This window comes from Eschrichtius robustus, chromosome 16 (genome assembly GCF_028021215.1).
Source record: "Eschrichtius robustus isolate mEscRob2 chromosome 16, mEscRob2.pri, whole genome shotgun sequence".
Lineage (NCBI taxonomy): Eukaryota > Metazoa > Chordata > Mammalia > Artiodactyla > Eschrichtiidae > Eschrichtius > Eschrichtius robustus.
In genome coordinates, this window is record NC_090839.1 from 44,869,478 (window position 1) to 44,883,325 (window position 13,848).

The following is a 13,848-nucleotide window of genomic DNA, read 5'->3' on the forward strand; positions in this document are numbered from 1 at the left end:
AAATACGTTCTGTATGGTTCCATAGGTATAAAGTTTGAAAGCAGGATAAACCAAGCTATGCTTTTAGAGTCAAGCCAGACATCTTCCTTGGAGGGAGGAATGACTAGAAGGGGGCACAGCAGGGACACTCAGGGGCTGATAACGTTCTGTTTCTTCCCCCAGACACGGGGCATATGGGTGCATTCAGTTTATGAAAATCCATCAAGCAGGACAAACGATTTGTGTAACGTGCCATACGTATGTGATACATAAATGCCCGAACTGAGAACAGCTCTCAGGGCACATTCACAAAGGAAGAGTGGTCCAAAACAAAAGAAGTCCCGCAGCAAGGGACCAAAAGGAAGCCATCTGGGCCCAAGCCCAAGATAGGGGACCCACACCCAAGATAGGGGACCCACAGGGATAATTCCATGCAGGCTCCTGAGAAGGAACCCTCGTCCTTCTCAAACAGAAGGAAATCTGAGAGCTCACCTCACCAGCCCACCTGGTCATGACTGAAAAAACTGAGACACAGAAACAGAGAGAGAGAGAGAATAACTTGGTCAAAGTCACACAACTAGTTAGGGATAAATCCAAGTGTAAAAGCCGGGTCACCTCAGTTAAGACAACTTAACTAATTATAAAATAGTCAAGATATTTCAAAAGAATGAATTGTGCAACCACTCAGAATGGGTAAGAACTCAAGAAAAGGACACAGTTTTTATCCATTTCATTCAAACGAGATAAGCAGTGAAAGGTGACAGGTGCACAGGACATCCACAGACAGGAGAAGGGGAACCTCAAAAAAAGCGGAGGAGAAGGCAATCTTGGAGAAAGTGGGAACATGGCACACTGACTGTGGATGAAGTACAGCAAAACCAGAACTGCACCTCCTTTCCTCGTATGCAGCACTCAAAAAAATAACACTTTGCACATCTGGACCACTTTTCCTCGCCAAAGAGCACATTTCACATCTCTGTTTTATAAACAACCATCATTGTAGTAAAGGGCACTAGAACAACTGTATAAAAAGCAAGTCTCATATGAAGTAAAATATTACCTACAAAGGTAGACAGGAACACACAGCTAGTTGGATACAGTTCAAAAAAAAAAGAACCTGAAATATGCTCAGAGAAATCATTAATATAAGAACAAAGCTAACAACACATCAGGAAAAAAAAATGATACCCAAGGAAATAACCATGACTCCTTGCTTAAGAAAAAGGCTAGAAACGAGCCAAGGCAGAAGAAATGACTACGCACAACCTTGGTGGAAATAAAAAACGTCAGAGTCATGATTAAAGAAAGAGCGTTACAAAATGCAGAAGGAAACCTGAGCTTTTATTCTAGAGAAAGCAAATCCTGTCTTGACATTGATAGAGATAACAGAGCAGATGGTGCTCAAACAGTGGCCACCAGCCATGCTGGTTTTTAAAACACCGATGAACAACAACCAAATTCACAGCAAATACAGGCTCACTTTTTCAGACAACTTTTTTTCATCAATCTTTAAAACATGAAAAAGCCAAAAAGACAACGGTCAGAGAAAGACAAAAAAAAAAAAAAAAAGCCAATGAATTAGAACATGAAAAAAAAAAAAAGTGAGGTCAGTTTGGAACAATTAAGAACTAGACAGCATAGTGGGGTCACAAGCAAACTTTGAGAGAGGGTTCAAATTCTGACCTCACCTATTCCTTCCTTAACTGAGTGCCCTCTGGGCCTCAGTTTCCTTGTCTATAAAGTGAAAAAATGTATATTCCCCCTGCATAAGGCTGCTGAGTGGAATGATACTTAAAACTGTGCGTGTGTGTGGCTATCAAACGCTTGAGACGTGGCTTACAACTCACTCGTTTAAATTTTAAACTGCACTCAATTAAGTGGAAAACTTTTACACATGTTTGGAACATAGATTGCAATGAGAATCTACTTTTCAACTGCAAATTTAATAAAATCAAAATACAGGTCAACAAGTGTATCCAATGCAAATTTAGCACTGAATTGAGAGGCACTGTAAATGTAAACTTCACGCCATGTCAAAGATTTTTAAAAATTATGTTCCTCACTAATAATTTTTATCTTGATTATCTGTCAAAATCGTAAATTTTTCATATAATGGGTTATTAAATAAAATGTACTGTTAAAATCAATTTCAACTGTTTCTTTTTAAATGTGGCTATTAGAAAATTTAAATTCCCGTATGTGGCTTGCATTACATTTCTATTAAACAGTGCTGGCTTAGAACAATGCCTGGAACACAGGAAGAGTGCAGTAAATATTACCCACTATTATCCCTATTAATATTATCAATATTAATTATTAAATGCAAGGCAGTCTGAGGGGGTCCAAAAACAATTTAAACATGTTTCTACCTCAGAGTCTGGCAAAGGAAAACCAGACATACTACAATAGATTTACAGAAAACAAATCATTAAATACCTAGCTGTGAGAAAAGAGGACTTGCAGGGAAAAAAATCCACAAAGAATGTATTCAGCTCACTGAAGACCTTCAAAATTGTCATTCTAAAAATCTACAGAAATCAGAATTTGTGTTACCTACCCAGTTAGACTAGATCCAGATGACAACAGAAAAAACAAACATTACATGAGGTACCCACACAGACTAAAGGCAAACATCTGCTGTTTGTGGATTGGGGGCAGGAGGGGGATGGGCAGGGAGAAAGGTGCTCCTGCTGAGTCCAGACCTGACCCACTGGGGCAGGGGGTCCTGCCTTGCTCCGGGGCCCCGCCCACGCTGAGCGTCAGCTGGATGGAGAATAAGGGACATTTGGATCAGGGATACTCTGACCATAAACACTGGGCAGACACATGCAGGAGGAAAGCAAGCCAGAGCCAAATTCTTACCAGGATGAAAGCCAGAAAAGGGGGCCCAGTGAATGCACACACCCAACAAAGCACGTTCGAGTATGTTCCTAGAAGCGCTACTCATAATAACCAAAAGATTGGAGATAAGAACCCAAATGGAGCTAACCAGCAGGAGAAGGGATAAAAAGGATGTGGTATAGTCACATAATAAAGTAGAAACTACTGCTAAACACGGCATGGATGAATCTTAAAGACAACAGGCTGCACAGAAGAAGCCAGAAACAAACATAGGATATACTGCAGGAAGCTCGGGAGGGCAAAACTCATCCACGTAATAGTTGTCAGAACATCTCTGGGAGAGGAGGACAGGAAGTAGTAACTGACTAGGGAGGGACAAGAGGGACCCTCTGGGGAGTAGGAAATAGTCTGTATCTCAACCTGGGTGTGGGTTTCAGGCGTGCACACACAGATGACAACTCATGAGCTGGACACTTCAGACGTGCGCTCTTTTACAAGTTCACCAAGTTGCACACTTCGAATGTGCACACTTTGTGTATGCTGAGCCTCAATTTAAAAAAATAAATTCAAGATAGCTTTTTTAAAAGGTCCTGTGAACAAACCACCCTATTTAACAACAAATAATCTATTCAGCTGAAATTTCTTTTCAAATAGCATCACCCAATGTCTCCATATGCCTGCATGAGTGTGCAATTCGGGGACTACAAAACCCTGCAAGAACTTACGTGTGCCATTTTTTCCTGGGAGCCCTCACCCATGTGATACACATGTCGAGATGTGCTTCAGGGGATAATCTGCCACACGCCTAGGCCCGTGGGTCGCAACTCCTGTGAGGCTCAGGGCACTTGTTTAAAAACAGAGATTTGGGGGTACCATCCCCAACATCTCTCCTTCCATGACACCACAGAGCCCAGAAGATGGTCTTTTAAAAAGGCCCGCAAGGTATTCTGAGTGGAAACCACTTCCGTATGGAAAATCAACTTGCATGACGTGCAGAATAACCGGTATTTAGGTTGCTTTGGATGAGAAACTGGACTTAGCAACTGAAAGATCATAACAAGTTCTGTTGCTTCATTTCTGTCCCCCAATCTGCTGGAAACGCCAGTGTAATTTTAACTTTAATAGCAAGGACAAGAAAGGCTTAAATATAATTCATTAATATAGAGTAGATTGGATCTAGAAGAAAATGAGCATCTTTGGTGATATTTGTGTTGTTAGATTCTTTCAAGGAGAAATCACAGCTGTTTGGAAACCACTCCTCTTACACACAGGCGACTTGCTCTGGAAGGCAGTTTTTAGCTGGTAAAGCCGGCGCTACAAACTATTACATAAGACAGGAGAAATCTATAACCATCCCCCCCCCTTGCAAGTATCAGAATATCCTGATAATAAATATTCACATGCAACCTAGGTCCATATTTGCTTTTCAGTTGCTGCCCATTGCTAATGATCCTGTCTTACAGATACATACTTCTTAAAACCACCACTTTTGCTAAGAGACTTGGAGTTCTACTGCCTGGAGTTAAGAGAAACAATGGTCATCCTTAAATGAGGCAAAGGCAAAATCAACCCGGATGCTAAGAACGGTAATCTCCTAAAACCTGCTGTTGTGCTACAAATGGAGGGCAGTGCCAACTCGCCACTCATAGCAACTGTTGCTAGGCAGACTGGGCTGGGAAGCATCAAGCTAAAGGGGTCAACGGGAAATTAAGCCAAATTCAAAACCACATACGAAAAGCTGAAGAAGAGAACAGACGCTCATTCAGAGCTCATTTTAAATCACATAATCGACCTGAAAAAGGGAAGAGAAATGTGTTTAAATATGTGGAATTCATTGTGTGCCATCCTTCAATTCTAACACCAGAGAAGAGCGATTTCTCCTGTAGGGAATGTTCCCACCATGGTACAGATACTCAGGGGCCCTTTCACATAGTCTTCCACCTGAATACAGGACTTCTGAGTCATAAAGGAAGTGTTTGAAAATATTTTCTCTTAAGAAATAAAAGAATACTTCAACTAAGTTGCATCTTCTGTTTGCCTTTAATATATTCCACACTACCGTTAAGTGACCAGGTTCTACGTCCAGCGGAAAACAGGGATGGTGTCACCAAGATTCGCCTGCCCCCAGCCCACCCCACGGTGCACAGCAGCTGCAGCGAATGGGCCTGACCTCACTCCAGCTCAAAGGTGGTTTGTCTCAACCAATCAGCGTAATCCATTCTCTCATCAAAGTGATTAGTGGAGATAACCCAGGCCTAAGCCAGTCAGCACCAGGCCCCAGGGATTGGTTCACAAATGCATCAACCAATCAGTGCAAAGCTCAGAACTTTGCTGGAGACTCTGAAACCCAGACTCTGAATTTAGATGGTGTGATGGGTAAATATAAAGCCATAATTGCTGCTCTCACTTGGCCATTCTGAGAGCCTGAAGATGAAGTCATTACACCAAAAAGGCAAAACCAAGAACAGTCCCAGAGAACCAGAGCCAGTGCCCTGGTCAAACCGTGCCTAATTTCTACCCTACCGCCTGACCACTCCTCTTCTACCATTTAAGCCAGTTAGGAATTGGGTTTTCTGTTATTCAAAATTCACAAACATAAAATACTACATGATAAAATGTCTTATGAGTAATGCCCTGTTGTAGCTGCATAAAACTATACTTTTAGAAGTTTGCATATACACAAGTTCTGGCTTTTCTGACCAATTGAGAAGACATATATTACTGTCAAGCCAGTTTCACATATAAGAGGATGGATTTGGAGAAAATGAAACAAGTAAGAAAAATGGTCAATTATATGTTAAATCTAAAAAAACCTGAGCTCACAGATACAGAGAACAGATTGGTGGTTTGGTGGTTGCCAGAGGGGGCGGTATATGAAATGAAATGGGTGAATGTGGTCAAAAGGTACAGACTTCCAGTTACAAAATAAAGTCCTGAGGATGCACTGTACAGTATGGTGACTATAGTTAATAAGACTTATTGCATTATTTGAAAGTTGCTAAGAGAGTAGATCTTAAAAGTTCTCATCACAAGAAAAAAAATGTAATTATGCTGAAGAATGTTAACTAGACTTATTGTGGTGATCTCATCACAAAATATACAAATAGTGAACTGTTATGCTGTACACCTGAAACTAATATAATGTTAGGTGTCAATAATATCTCAATAAGAAAAAAAAAGGAAAAACTGGCTAACATTACTATAATGCTTACAACACTGACTACGGACACTGTTCTCACCTTACAGGACAGGTACCATTACCGTCTGCATCTTACAGTGAGGTTCTGAGACACAGAAAGCTCAAAGGGACCGAATATGCACAGACATATTGTGCATATTGTGTCTGTCAGAATATGCACAGACACAAGTCATCAGACCGGGCGGGCAAAGGACCACCTCCTCGCTACCAGCTCTCTCCACCTCCACCCACTCCTCTCCGAACTCACGACTCTCAGGACCGCTCCAAGGTGAGTTAAGTATGTTCCTGGGGGACATGAACAATAAACTGATTGTACCATGAAATGGTCGCTTTTTAAGCTTTCCTGACAACGAAACCAAGTTCCTACAGTCTAGCACCCCCAGTGAGTTCAGGTGCACATAAAGCATACTTCCATATGACCAGGCAATCTTCTCCTCCCTGGCTGTGGCAATAAATATGCAGTAAGAGCCGGTCAGAGTACATGCCTCACTGCAAAAGATCAGAAGGAAAATCCCGTATGTATTCAAAATAATTTATCGCACGGTTCCAACATTTAACGGGGCGCATTTGACTTATTTCTGAGCCTTATTGCTCCAGAAACGTTATTCAAAAGTAAGAACCAACATATACTTGCAATACCTTTATTTATGAGCAGCTCCTTCAAGACGAAAACTGCCGCGGAAAATAAGGTAGGCTTGGCGTCATTAACAGCATCAGAGCTGGTTCTGGGAACAGCTCGCTTAGCCTCTGACCCTGCCACGCTCTCCATTGACCTCCAGTGCGGTAGTGCTGACAGTCATCTCCCCTATTAATTATCAAACCCCAGTTTCAGAGAACAATGACCTTTATTATTTCGCCTTTCATCTTAAAAAACAGCTGCAAGAGCAGAACTTTACAAAGGGAGAACACACAGTCTGATGGCAATTAACAGCCAGAGTCTAACTTTAATGAGAGGTCAACAAATTAACAACCGCGTACCATATAAAGTGCAATAACATCTTTTTCCTCTTGCTTCAGATCAAGAACCAGCCAACGAGACAGTACGTGTGAATGCACTACAAACAGACAAAGGGCTTTGCACATGGGGGTACTGACGGTGACTTCTGTTCAAACAGACACGGAGTCATTCACATTAGTCCGAGCATTAAAGCAGGGAGATAAAAGATTTCTCATAAAGCTAGAAACAGTATGTGTGACTGTCTTAGGTCAGAATTTTGAACCATCAAACGCCCAAATGGTTGCTAATAAGGAAGGTGACCCATGGCTGGGTCACGAAGGAGGAGGTGTCTCCTCCTTAATCCAAAATCTGAGCAAAATCAATGTCCATAAATAGAATTCTATCCTAGAGCTACCCGCAGGTTCAATTCTTGTACCAAGAAGAGGTTAAGATTAACTGATTCTAAAGGAGACACAGGCCACAAAAAGTGTCACCTCTCCATCACTTTGTCTGTAGGTTACCTAGAAACCAGAGTACCCAGTGCCCTGGGCGGCAGGAACCCAGAGGCCCACAGACCTGACCGGCTGAGCAGCAGCCCCAGGTATTAGTGCTGCTTCCAAATCCATCACCCTCCCCAACACACGTCTCCTCCACAAAATGGAAAACTGCAGACAGCAGGAAAAACTTGTTTTATAGGATGCCATAATCTTCCAAAGACAAAAGTTCAGCTGATTGATTCTATCATAAAACAGAAATAAGTTGGTTTAAAGTATGCCTCTCCATGAAATTCGAGCTCAGAAAATCTGACGCCAGTAAAGGATTCCAATTTCATTTCACTCTATTTCTTATTAGTCAAAACATTCTGAAAAAGTAAAAAAAAAATTTCTTCCATCAATGTGTGACCCACTCCTGCCAGAGGCCTGTAGGATCTGCCTCTTCTGCTCCCCAGAGAAGGAATAGTAAAACACCAGCACAATTTAAGAGGAAATCATTTGCATTAGGATCCCATCATAATGTAGATTCAAATACACACCATCCTCCAAATTCAACTCAGTATTGTTTACCATAAGAAAAACAATCCATTTAATTAATGTCTGGGAAAAAAAAAAAAAAAAAACACTTTACTTCAACTTATACTTGCATAAATCACTCACTTTTCCAGAACCAGCCTCTCCAGTGACATCCTCTGCCTGTGGGCAGCCTGCTTCCTCCCCCCAACCCCCCGCCCCATGCCAAACCACAGTCGGATGCCCCTTGCAGAGCCATGAAAACACAAAAGCAAGGCAAGCGCTAGAGTAATCAAAGGATGTGTTTTCAGTAAGGAAGAGACCCTATTTATTAAAAACTGAGCAGAATAACCAAGGCTGGGGGATTCAACAGAGCGCGGTCTCGGGGCTCCGAGCGCCACACGGCAGCCCGGCTCTAGACAGACCCTGCACGGAGCCGCGGTCCCTTCTGCTGCACCACCTGTCAGACGCCGGAGAGCTGCCCCCTGAGGTCCACACGCGCTGTGATTCATCCTGAAGCGCAGGGTTCAAGGATTTATTTGGAAGTCAGATAACATATCTCTGAGAGTTTCATTTTAACCATTTAGAAAACGCTAGAACAGAGAAACCAAAACGTGTCCAGAGCGGACAAACGAAAAAGGTGCATGCAGGGTGGGGTGGGGTGAGAGAAAGTGAGAGTGAGGGGACAAAGAATCGGGGGACTCCTCATGACTTGAAAAAATTCATCAGCAATAAGACGTACGGGATCCATAAAAAGTCAGGCCAAAAGGGACACACGAGGGGTATTAAGTAGCCACTTTGTACACCACTTCAAACACTAAGCAGTCAGCGCCACGTTGACGCCGTGGGAAAGGAGAGCCGACACAAAGGCTTCGGGAATGCACGGACCCCAGGCCTAGCAGAAGCCGGATTTATCACAACGTTAAGTTCCAAGACCCACAAGTTATCACAGCTCAAGACAAATTCAGCAGGATGAAAAACACATTGGGGTAGCAGTCTAAGACACTAGAAAGACATACCAAAAAAGAAGAGTACCGTTAACACAGGCTCTGAGCAGCTGGCAGTGCCCGGCAGGAGTTGGGGTGCAGACTCTGGTATCAGACAGAAATACCAGGCGTTTACATCCCGGGGGCTTTAAGACAGGGAACTGGTTACTCGGCTAAAGGAAGAGCTGGGAAGCCAACGGGGATGGTGAGGCCACCTGCAAACTGATGAGGAAACCAGCATCACCCCTGGGTAGGAGGGACAGGGGAGAAGGCGTTTCTGGAAGCCAGGGCTGCATCACCAGGCAGCACCACACCAGGGATGGGCCGTGTGGATTCCGCAAGAAAACGGTGCAGACGAGGTCTGGTTTCTCCCTCCAACCCTCACACGGTGAGTCCCACTCAGGAAAGGGCAGTCCACGCAGTCAGCTCCCCACCAGACAGGGCAGAGCAGAAGGGGGAAAACGGAACTGAGGGCAAAGAAGCCCAAGACAGCCCCCCACCTTTCCTTCCTCAGCTTTTCAGATCCTGCACTCAAACCGTAAGGTGCAGACCCATCACCTGGGCATCTTAATAAAATACAGATTCTGACTTAGGAAGTCTGCAGTGGGGCCTGAGAACTTGCAGTTCTAACCAGCTCACAGAGGATGCCGACGCTGTTGGTCCCGGAACCACACACTGAGCAGCAGAGGTCTAACTGACCCAAATGAAGGACTGGACCATGATCAAAAGGAATGCAGCCACGTTCCTTCCAAGAATGAAGAACACACAGTCATACACGAGCCTTTCAAACAGGAGTGAGACAAACAGGACGGAATGTACAGGCAGGAGCATCGCCAGGGCAAGACCGCTGCCTGCACAACACCCCGTGTTACTATTCCCACCGGCTCATCAGGTTTGCGCGGTTCAAGGTTGTTACGGGCTGAAACGTGTCCCCCTAAAGTTCATATGTTGAAGCCCTAAGCCCCCGTATCTCAGGATGTGACGACGTTTGGAGATACAGCCTTTAAAGAGGTAATTATGTTAAAAAGAAGCCACTGGGGGCTTCCCTGGTGGCGCAGTGGTTGAGAATCTGCCTGCCGATGCAGAGGACGCGGGTTCGAGCCCTGGTCTGGGAGGATCGCACATGCCGCGGAGCAACTGGGCCCGTGAGCCACAACTGCTGAGCCTGCGCGTCTGGAGCCTGTGCTCCGCAACAAGAGAGGCCGCGATAGTGAGAGGCCCGCGCACCGCGATGAAGAGTGGCCCCCCGCTTGCCACAACTGGGGAGGGCCCTCGCACAGAAACGAAGACCCAACACAGCCAAAAATAAATAAATAATAATTTAAAAAAAAAAAAAAAAAAAAGAAGCCATTGGGCTGAGCACTAATCCAATCTGACCAATGTCCTTATAAGAAGAGGAGATTAGGACACAGAGGGCGGCCAGGGCTACAGGCACACAGAGAATAGGCCACGTGAGGGCCCAGAGAGCAGGCAGCATCCACGAGCCAAGGAGAGAGGGAGGCTTCAGGACAAACCAACCCTACCGACACCTTCATCTTTGACTTCTAGCCTCCAGGACTGTGAGCAAATAAACGTCTGCTGTTTAAGCCACCCAGCCTGCGATGCTCTGTTATGACAGCACTCGCAAACTAATACAAAGGTTTTGGCTTTTGTTTCTTGTTACTACTTTAATCCAGTAAGTTTTCACTGTATGCCTGCTCTGTGACAAGCAGAGTTCTAGGAGCTGGTTCACAGAATGATAGAGACAGTCCCTGCCCAGATTCTGCTCCTGTTTAGGGGGAGAAACTAAGACCACCAAACTCCGATTATGATGAATGCTGTGACAAAGGCAGAACGAAATGCCTTCACAAAAACCAGAGGAAAACAAAATCATTCTATCTGGTAAGTGGGAGAGAAGAGCGATCAGAGAGAGCTTCATGGTGGAATCCCACAGGCGTAGAGAGGGGAGCATCTCAAATGATGGAGCAACACAGGCAAAGGCCAAGAGACCCCCAGAAACCCAACACCCAGTGCACACAGGGACCAGCGAGACACCTGGCCGGCTGGGGCGGGGGCCCGGGAGCGCGGGGCGGACGGAGCTGTGATGGGACACGTGGAGCCAAGAAGGAGCTCAGTGCCCCTGGGGGCCAGGCAAGGGAGTCTGAACTTTAATTTATAGAAATGGAGATTAATAACAATGAGGAAGGTAGATTAAGGGGCAAGAGAGTGCATACACAGCGTAGACTGTAGAGGATAATAGAGCCTGCATTACCTACCTGCCTAAGAAAGGTCTCCTCAAGATCAACACACTTTCCACTGCCATTAGCTACTTGTATCGTAACCCCGAGCAATTTATCACCTCTTGCGACCTGGGTGTAACAAACAGGTTGCCATCCGCCCGACTTCCAAGCTGGGGACAAGGGTGTGTGTGGCACTGTGGGTAAGTGTCACAACCCACCAGTGACTCAGAAAGAGACCTGAAGCCTGAGACGGAGCTGGCAGATCAAAGCCCAAGGCACGTGCGCCATCACCACGGTGCCACCAGCCCGGCTGCAAACAGCCGGCACCTCTTGTCCGAGCGCCTTTCACCCCTTCTTCACCCCACTCAACACACCTAGGCCTTCACTCATCCCCAGCAAGGAAAGCCACAGACCAGATCACAAAGAAGGGGACAAAGTCACTCCTTGGTTTCTGAGCCTCTAACAGCTCGGGCAAGAAAAAGCAAAAAAGCAGGCTCTCACTGTGCCAACAGGCACCAAAGCATCCCTGTATCTCCCTTCCGTCCCCCGGACGGTCTCACTCTCAGTCTTCTCCCCAAAGGTCTCTCCTTGGATGTTGAGGATTCGGGGCTTGGAAGGGATGATATAGTTGCAGAGTAAACAACCAGGCCCTGATGATGAAGATAATCCTGGGAATTTACCGCTTCATTGAGCCTGTCTCTACAACATGGGCAAATGCAGTAGAAGAGCAAGTTCCCAGAATTTAAAGATCTGTATTTTAACAGGGGCACGTGTCTATTAAACCACTGGTCTCAAAGCAGGATTATACATTTACACCCTTGCCGCGGCCCTTTCATGGGTGAAATACACTTCTTCCCCTGCGACTTTCTGTTCAGCCAAGTGACTTGCTTTGGCCACGATACAAGCAGAAGCTTGAAATGTGCTTGCAAGACCAGGCCCACCTGCTTCTACCTGGGCCGTGACCATAAGTCATGTTCTGGACAACCAGCCGGTCCAACAGAATGAGAAACAGACCTGGAAGCCGCCCATAGCCGGGATCCAAGCCCAGCCAGACCAGCCCAGCCAACCCCCAGCCAATGTGCATGTGAGTGAGGGAAAATAAATGTTGTTTGAAGCCACTGGGTTGGAGTGGGTTCTATGCAGCATTACTGGAACAAGAGCTGATGAAGGAAAAGTCAGACAGCAAAAATACGGGAATCACACAAACCACGCAGATACAAACTCATCGAAAAACAATCCCTTTCCCCATCAATTTCCAAAGAATGTTTTCAAAAACATTTGAGTAGCCCTCTTCTTCACCTCAGGCCTCAGGCACTGTCTTCCAATAGGAGATGAAGACAGCTCTTAAAATATCAAATGTGAGCAGAAAACAAGTACAGATTTAAAACACAGATACCAGCAGAGAAATCTACAAAGGGCTTGCCAGATCAAAGGAAGGGAAAAATCTGAAATATCATTAGCCTTTCCCATAACCTTTAATTAACACCTAGCACGTAACACCTTTCTATTCTCATCTCAGAAGTTATAAAAAATAAAAGTAATAAGATTTATGAAAAACAGAATTGGAATTGAAGGAGGATTTAGTTTCAGGGCCCGGAATAACATTATGAGAAAAGGTTCAGGGGTTCACCATGGTGACTCAGTGTGGATAGCTCTGCAAGGCTGTCGTAAAACCCCTACCACGGTGACAAGGAGAGACCAGGCGGAAGAGATGGGCTGCAATCTGCATTCACTGTGGCGTTGCCTTCTGTGCTAAAAGGCACTACGTATACTAATGGCTTTTCAAACAGCTAGCTACTTGATTTCTCTTTTCCTTACGTGCAGCAGATTTCAGTCCTCCCTTTCTGGCAAATCTGCTGAGGAAAGTATACATGGTGCCATGAACGGTCCAACGGCTGGGCTACGTAAGTCTGGGGCTGCAGCGCTACTTCTCCAAGTTGATGCAACATAAACAATGAAAACAGTCACATTTTTGCTGGTGCTTATTCCCCACCTGACTCTTCAGAAATGCAACTGAAGTCTTCGCTCAGTTTCCTGCACGAAAACCTCTCAAAAAAACAAACGCTGAGAAAGGACCTCAAAATAACACAACATTACCATCATCATCAGGAGGAAAGACAAGTCTGGACGCAGAAGCCTCACTTAACTGCAGGGCTTTCTGCAACTGGAAAGAATATCTCCAGGACCAATCATGACCCATGGCCACCGAGGACTGCAGCTCAACCCCACTCATGAGAAGTAAGCTTTTTAGCCCCTCAGAGCAGGCCAGCTTGCCTAAATGGTACAAGGAAACTTTACATAATATGATGCTGACCCCACTCTCAGAGAGAGTAACTCAACGGCTGCTCCAGGTCTTCAACAGTTTTCCCCCGTGAAACGGTCACCAGATGCCCCCTCTTCACGCGAACGGCGTCCAAGTCAGGCTTCTGCCAAGACACCCAGCTAAACCTCATCTATCCAGCCTCGCCAATATTCACGGGAGATTCTGTCCTTTGGGAAAGTTTTACCTCAACAGACCTCAAAAACAAACCCAGGATTCAGCAATCACCTCTGAATCGCCTTCTCTCCTGTGTAAGGACAGACAGACGCTCTTCAAAGCATAAAATTCCAGTCTGAACCTCAAACCTGACGTGCCTGACCCTCCACGGACGACACGAGTTTCCTACCACCTCAGCAAAAA

At 45.2% G+C, this 13,848-nt stretch overlaps 1 protein-coding gene across 2 annotated transcripts in view; it reads right to left on the reverse strand.

Annotated features, from left to right (window-relative positions):
* Nucleotides 1-13,848, reverse strand: part of KIF16B (kinesin family member 16B) — a 289,874-nt gene that overhangs the window by 210,443 nt on the left and 65,583 nt on the right. The gene's annotated exons all lie outside the window — the stretch shown is intronic.